The 8263-nt window shown below is 44.6% G+C and overlaps 1 protein-coding gene across 1 annotated transcript in view; it reads left to right on the forward strand.

Moving 5' to 3' along the window:
* Positions 1-1004: 1004 nt before the first annotated feature.
* The window catches only part of LOC142571379 (uncharacterized), an 8115-nt gene continuing 856 nt past the window's right edge, over positions 1005-8263 (forward strand). Inside the window, exon 1 of the mRNA XM_075679675.1 lies at positions 1005-1190. The gene's annotated coding sequence lies outside the window, so the exon portion shown is untranslated. The remainder of the gene's footprint in view (positions 1191-8263) is intronic.

The raw sequence follows: 8263 nt of genomic DNA on the forward strand, positions 1-8263 counted from the left end.
TACACACACAAACACAAGTCACAAGCACACAAATGATGTCACTATACCGGACCCAGCACTGACAGTGCCATGCAGTACTTGGGGCAGTCACTTGCCGCACAATTAAGTATCATTAGTGCATACCTATTTCCAGCATCAATATTTTCACAGAAAGATGACCGCTGCAAGGACACCACTGCAACGAGGAGGAGTGCATAGCAGACAAATTGGACAGTATCACTTATCGTACAGCATTGATGCTTTGCTTCTTTAGTGCAAGCGGTTGAGCGCCTCCTGCGCATTCTCGTGGTATTTTGGTCTTGACTGTGGCATTAAGTCGAGCCGCAGAGTAATCTATGTTACTCTTTGCCCAATTCAACCGTCGCCGTGAAATTGCCTCCTGACAAGATTAGGTCACGGCAACATGCCAATGCCGCCTGCATTTTATTTTCTGACTGTTTCTGCGCAGCAGAACGAAAGAGCTCATTAGAAAGTGATCCGCCGTCCATATAGTTCCGAAAGGGCATGCTGCCTTTCTTTCCTTCTTTCTTTCTTTCTTTTTTTCTTTGTCTGTCCGTCGGTCCGTCTGATTGTTTCCGATGCCCCGATGCCAAGGGAAGTCGAAAACAACTGCTTACAAAGTGCCTAAATTAAATTTCGTCAAGACGCATTTCCGTAGTATAGCTTATCATATTTATTAAAATTTCTGATAGTTTAGCGTTGCACGCCCTGTATTGTTGTATTTGGCCCTGTATTGTTGTATATGGTATTGCGAGAAAACTCCGTCTATGTTCCAGTAATCGACTGCCTCGCAGCGAGGGAGTCGCTTCTTTTTCTTCTCCTTCTTCTTCTTCTCGTCGCTTCTTGACCAATCCGCCGTTGTGGGAATGTGCCAGGCTTTAAAGTCATCGCCATGACCATCAATTTCTCGCTACACATATTCACAATGTCCCGCAGGAAAGAAAAAAAAAAGAAGAGGCGCGTGTCGCACGGGGGGGGCCCGGCGCGTTCCAAAAAGAGCGAGACATCCGCGAGCGAGCTCGTGACCATTCGAAATTTCGGGCCGGCGCTGATCAGACGCCACGGTTCGAGAGCAGCGTTCTTCGCCCCGGTCCCGTCCCAGGTGTCAGCTCGGCCCCCGTCCGGTGGAGGCTCGCAGGGACACCGCGGCGAGACTACGCCAGCGGGCATCGTTCGTCGATCGGCCGACGGTAAGCGAGGCTGGGCGGCCCGAGCTGGGGCGGCCGTGCCGCTCGGCGCGGCCTCCCTGCAAGCTTGGAGGTCGGCTGTGCACATCTTGCTCCGCGTAGGTTACGCTAAGTAAACGGAGTAGATATTTCCAGAAGGCAAAGAAATGCTCCACTAAGTGGAATCTTACGTGCAACGAATGTCCTTCAGCATCGGCTTTTCGTTCGGTAGAGCTCGCCACTCATACCATAAATGGGGACACAAAGGGCGCCGACGCAGAGAATCGTGTTTTTGCATACGTGTTATTTAGCCCATGTGTACGCATCTATCTTTTAAAAGTCAGTATTCTGCCGAATGGTGAAGCCCTAAGTTAAACGTTTCAGAACCCTTAGTGTGCAATGCATTATGTCACTGCATCGTACTTAAACTGACCACGACCTTATGTCCACTTCATTGTGAGCAAAGAACACGTATAAGTTCCTTGATTGCTTTTTTTTCTTGGTCAATGACGAGAACACATTGCGAGTATTTTTTAATACCTATTACCTGACCATGACTAGCTTTCGTGAAATTCTTGAATGTGTTTAAAATCTTGTTTTTAGCTGCACCAAATTTTTTGAAGATTGCCTATGGCAGCACAACTCTAACCCTTGATCTAAATTACTCAGTGAAGCGGCCATTACTTCTACGAGAAATCAAAATGTTCAATTGTATAACTAACGTAATTACGATAATAAACTTTCAATTAATTACTTTACGCCACATATTTCAATCTACGAATTATAGCCGCTGAGTTCGCACGGCGTATCTACTTGGAACGAATTCTCTGAACCGCACCAGTACTGTGATATTAATTTTGAAAGAGGCCGTTGATATGCATTGGTGTTCCAGTTACTTTTCTGCTTCCATGCGTAAAACATCGGTTTCGTAAAAAAGTAACTGTGACGCCGATGCATTTCGCTTGACACTTTGGAAATTAATATCTCGGAACTGGTGCTGTCTAGAGAATTCATTCCAAGTGGACATACCGTGGGAACTGTGCGGCTATAATTCGTAGATTGAACTATATGGCGTAAAGTAATTAATTAAAAAGGTAATTAGCATGACTAAGGTAATCAGTCAATTGAACATTTTGATTTCTCGCAGAAGTAATGACCGCCTCGAGTAATTCAGATGAAAGGTTAGAATTGTGCTATCTGCCATAGGCAATCTTTAATATAATTGGTGCAGCTAAAGAAAAAAACATCCTGTATACATTTGTCCACGTTCTTGCCACGCGTTCCTCTATCTTCTCAGTATAAACCAACTATATCCTATAGTATACTGTGCTTGTTAAACACTTCACTTTTCTAAATTCGCTCTCCATGTGAGCGCTACGCTTCTCAAATAAGTTTCTTTCTATTCTTTTTTCCTTTTTTTCTTTCTCTTTTGGCTCCTTCTGAAGAAAACGCACTTCCTGGTCGAAGTACGTTCTAAGGCCCTTGCAGATTACGAATCTCCACGAAACTGGTGGTACAGCACTGAATCGGCGTTTCTTTAGCAGACATACTGTGCAACTGCGCAAGAGGATGTAACGTTACGAGCGGCGCAATCGTACAACGGGGAAAGTTATACAGGGTGGCTCGGCTAACTCAAGCCAAGGTATTAAAATGTGCCTAAGCCCTCTAGGGAACGTGATCAAATGTATGTTATTGGCCATTGTACGGTGCAAGTCAAATTAGGTTTTGTATTCTGCTTAACTGCATAATTAGTTAAGATCAATAAACCAATTAGCAAGTATTAACTTCAGGGCAGAACTTCAGGTGAAGAAGTTGTAGAGCGTTCTAGGGAACACCTAATTCGGCAGTTTTGAGCTTCCTAGTTACTATGCAATAATTTTTTCGGCATCCTAAAGAAATCACACGAAATATGGCAGCACATGACACGCCCATTTGCACGCCGCGATTGCAGTGCTCTCAAACTTCCGAGCATGAAAACTAACAGGGCATTTAGCGTGTTGTGCTGCCATTCAAAAAGTGACAGGGCAGCAATTTGGTACTGTGATTAACGCCAGTCGTGTGCTTTGTTCGCGGTGCTTCATGATAGCGATAAGCAGGCAAGACAGCACACCAGGCTAAATGCGCTGTTCGTTCATTCGGAGCACGTATGAGAGCACTGCAATCGCGGAGCGCAAGCGGTCGAGTCACGTGCTTTTTTTTGCGTATTTAGCGTGCTTTCTTCAGGACGTATAAAAAAATTAATTACGGCACAAGTAGGATTAACTATTATTGCCTAATTAGGCGATCAAGCAGAAAACAAGAAATTGTCTGACTTGCTCCATACAACAGCCGCCGACAGTATGCATTTAGTCGCATTCTCCTAGTATGCTTCGGCATATCTTTATGCATTGCTTAAGTTTAGCTGGGACACCCTGTACACCTATATCGGCAGACGTGACACTATACTTATATAAGAATCTGTGGACGTGATGTTGTTCTACGGACCGCTCTGCAACTTAATTGGTAACTTGCGCCTCAAACTGTTCAGATGTAGCGCAGGCACGTTAACTATACACCTCAGTTTATGGTCGTCGTGAATGCGAGCCACAGGTAGTGCTAACACCATTTTCCGACCTGCTGTCCATGCAACCGGTACCGTTATTGTCTTCAGAGCCCGTATTCACAAATAATTTTTGTGCTGGAACTTGCGCCAGTGTCATATCACAACAATATGTGGTATTGGCGAAGGTGCCCGGCCAATGGCAAACATCTGTTACGAACGATTAGTTTTGCGAACTCAATCCCACATCCGCTTCATTAAAGAGACAATACAGTGAAACACTAACTCAATTTGGCTTGATAGATTATCGCTTGAAAACTACATTTTCGTTCATTTCGCGGTAATAGGCAGATTACTGGAAGAGAAAACTAAGGTAAAATCATCACTCGCGCTAAAATCTCGCGCTAAAATTCGAGCGCCGGTACGTGTCTGTGATTTCATGGATTTCAAAGTATTTTCTCGTATTTGGGCCGTTGTCGCTCAGTAAACGTTCTTGTATTTAGTTAAGCTCAGACTTGGTTTATCTTATAATACATTGTGATGAATCTTTACCGATAAAAAATTTACTAAACAGGGCCGAGCAAGCACTGTGACAATCCATGACTTGACGGCGAACTGGTAGGCGGCTGCACCGACCACCCGTCTTTCGCAGTTGCGTTTTTTTCTGGATTATGAAACCTCTTGGTAAAAGTGGCTTTCTTGCCACTGTAGAAAGGTAATTTGCTTACCTTCCCAGTCTACTGCACACAAACATAAATCATTGAAGGAGACCGCTTGCGTAAAACAGCGTCTCTATCGTCGATAGTAGCAGTCGCGACACACGAGCTCGTTCCGTCGGCATACTGGCGCAATGGCGTATGTCGCAACACTTAGCGCCGCATCTCGAGACAGAGCCCCGTCGGCTCCCGTGATCGCAAAGTGCTTGCTTTCGAACTAAGCGGTATTAGCTAAACTCGACCACTGCTTACAGCTGGCCCTTCCGTTTTCGCGATGTCAATCCTTTTTAGGGCTGTGAGGTCAATAAACACATCGGGGGCCCAATTCGCAAAGCTTCTTTCGTAAGTGCTCCTTGACCTTTGACCGGAAGCCTTCGTTAATATGCCCCATATCTGGATTGGCTGGCATTTGCTCTTTCGAACACTTCTAGCGTAAGAGATTTTCGTGAATAGACGCCCTGATTATTTGGGGGGACTTCGTATATAGGCTCGAAAACCTGAGCTCACACTCGGCATTCAGCCAGGGTTTGATATTAGAAGTGTCGCTAACAACAGACTGGAGCTCCTATAGCGACTTCATTCTCGCCTTTGGGCAAAGAAGTCAGCGTTCCAGAGTTGATGTCGCTGTTGCAGAAAGAAACAGAAAGCCCCTGTGAGGTGCGGCACTTCCCCGAGTATACGTGCTCTTTGAATGTAGCGATTAATATAGTGTTTAGTCGTCCAAAGCTTCTTATACTAACGGTTATCTGTTAGAAATCAAAATGGTTGTCAACTGAAAAAAAATACAGTCAAGGGCGGTGAAGGATTTGACGGAGTGGTGGAATTAAGGACGGAGGAGGATATTAATCCTCTATAATTATTATTATTATTATTATTATTATTATTATTAGTAGTAGTAGTAGTAGTAGTAGTAGTAGTAGTAGTAGTAGTAGTAGTAGTAGTAGTAGTAGTAGTAGTAGTAGTAGTAGCAGCACTAGTAGTAGTAGAGGGCAACGCTGGTCTTTCAGAGACGCTGAAGTGGGAGCTAGGCTTCAGAGTATTTCTTCGTGCATTAGCGTTTATGCGGGAATCTGGGCCGGCGATCGAACGCACGACCTCTTACGGGGCAGCAGAACACCGTATACCTATGCTGAGTCATCGAGGCAGGTGAATGCACCGCGTTAGCTAGATTACCCCCATTCTGCGTATTTATAGCCTGTTCTTGTTTATTTATTTTCATTTTCCGGAAGCACTGAAAGCTACTCAACAGAAGAGTCAAGAGAAATATGCGCCTTGTATTGGAGCTCTTTTCTTGGAAAACTGTATGCGAGTCGTCAGCATCTTTTACACTTTGTAGCACCTTCTATATTGCTTGAAGAAAAGAGCGCTACGAAGACGTGGACTAAAAGGGGAACATGTACGACGGACAAGGTGCTACTTCCAACTAAATTTTTTTGAAGAAACAGGATTTTAAATAGATACGACCAAGAATGGCCCATCGTGACATCACAGCCTCCCTATCTCATTAGAAAAGCTATCTCTTTTTCGGTAAGCGTCACCGAACGGCAGCTAATGCACATGCCCTCGGCCTTTGCCATGTAGAAAGCTTCTAATATCTGCCGTTCTAGTCTATCTCTGGACCGTGCCAGAAACCTGGTGTCACGAAGATATGGGCGGCAATTGTGACGTTTACAGTGTTCTGCCAGATGGCCCCCCGCATTGTTATTTACGGCCCAATTGTGCTCACGCGTCCTTTCATTAAAACACCGTCCGGTTTGACCGGTAAAAACCTGCTGGCAAGTTAGGGGTATCTCATATACGACATTACTTTTGCAAGCCGTGTACTGCGCTGCACGTTTCTTCGAGCATGGTTCGGGTTTTGCCTTCGTCAGCATAGGGCATATCTTGGCTAACTTACACGGTGCGCTGAAGAGAAGATTAACACTGTGCCTTTGCGCCACCTTCTTGAGGTTGTGGGACACCCTGTACTAATAAGGAATCACATGTAATCTCTTCCTACCAAATTGCTTTTTTGTGTTAGTGCCCTCTCTTGCCTGTTTGATCTTTTGAAGAAGCTTATCCCAGACGCTAGAGATCAAGAGTGAAGGGAAAGCGGCTAGGCGTAGCCTTAAAACTTGGTTATTGAAACTGCTTTCTACTGTGTGGTTGCAAGATTTATTTAGAGCTTCTTTTAGACAAGTCATTGCAACTCCTCTTTTTACTAGCTTGGAATGCGCAGTGTCGTATGAAATTAGCTGCTTGTTCACGCTCGGCTGGTATTCGAAAGCCGAAGGCAAAAGCCGAACCATGCTCTAAGAAACATGCAGCGCAGTAGACGGCTTGCAAAAGTAATGTCGTATATGAGATACCCCTAACTTGCCAACAGGTTTATATCGGTCAAACCGGACGGTGTTTTAATGAAAGGGCGCGTGAGCACAATTGGGCCGTAAATAACAATGCGGGGGGCCATCTGGCAGAACACTGTAAACGTCACAATTGCCGCCCATATCTTCGTGACACCAGGTTTCTGGCACGGTTCTAGTCTATCTCTGGATAGACTAGAACGGCAGATATTAGAAGCTTTCTATATGGCAAAGGCCGAGGGCATGTGCATTAGCTGCCGTTCGGTGACGCTTACCGAAAAAGAGATAGCTTTTCTAATGAGATAGGGAGGTTGTGATGTCACGATGGGCCATTCTTGGTCGTGTCTATTTAAAATCCTGTTTCTTCAAAAAAATTTAGTTGGAAGTAGCACCTTGTCCGTCGTACATGTTCCTCTTTTAGGCCACGTCTTCGTAGCGCTCTTTTCTTCAAGTATGCAAAACCAACTCGCTCACATCAAGCTTCTGCTCCTTCTATATTGAAACCTTTCAAGTCTACTTCGCACATGACCATTGCTGCCTTAGGATAGTCTTATGCACAAGACTGGTGGCCTTGTAACTGCGGACAAGTCGAAAAATGAAAGGGTATTGTTTTTACTTTCAACGTCCCTGAAAGGTCGCTAGTGCTGCAGAAGACTCGTAAAGTGGATTGTAAAAAACTGCAGCAACTCATGGAGTGGTTCTTAAGCTCCCCACACAGACAGTGGATCGAGTTCCACTATCAATTGCGTAACTCATAAATGTATGCGAAAGTACTGCCATTGTGCAGAAATAACTATAGTGTCAATATCCGACAATGCTCTTGCTGCATATTTTCAGATTTGTCTTGTCTGTTAAGTTCACTACGTCTCCACTAGCACTTAAACTGAAGTAACCACTGCTGATACCAAAATTACAACTTCAATTCCTTAATATAATATTATACGGAATGATTGGCTGTGATTGCCAGCCGATGGCATAAGCGTATAATTTTCATCGTGAAACAAGTAGGATTTGTTGTAAAAAGAGAGTCGCGAATACAGCGCTTTCTTGCCATGGTCAGATGAAAATGACCTCACCGGGCGATACAAGTCTTACTTAAACAGAATAAAAGGTGCATTTAATGACCCTTTAGTGACTAATTAGCTTAAACCCTTCGTAAAAGACGCAAACCACGCACCTCGTCGATTGCTGTCTATTAGAGTGGCACTTCCTACATGATTTTGGAATATACCAATTGTGTTTCACCTTAAACGTACATGGTCACCCTCAAAGTGCTTTCAGCAAAGTTGTTTGATCCTTGACTCCGTGCGACGGAAGCATTAAGAGCAGTCTGGAAGCGCCTTGTCGAAGACCTCGTCCGGCAAAAGTTGACAGAGTAAATACGTGTCACGCTTTTCTTCTGGTGTACCATCCCACGAGCCAATAAAAACGCCGTCCCAACCGCTTCCGTCCCTTAACACTGGCACAACCACAGCCTTAGAACGCCATAAAGTATGCACT

The sequence above is a fragment of the Dermacentor variabilis genome, chromosome 1 (genome assembly GCF_050947875.1).
Source record: "Dermacentor variabilis isolate Ectoservices chromosome 1, ASM5094787v1, whole genome shotgun sequence".
Lineage (NCBI taxonomy): Eukaryota > Metazoa > Arthropoda > Arachnida > Ixodida > Ixodidae > Dermacentor > Dermacentor variabilis.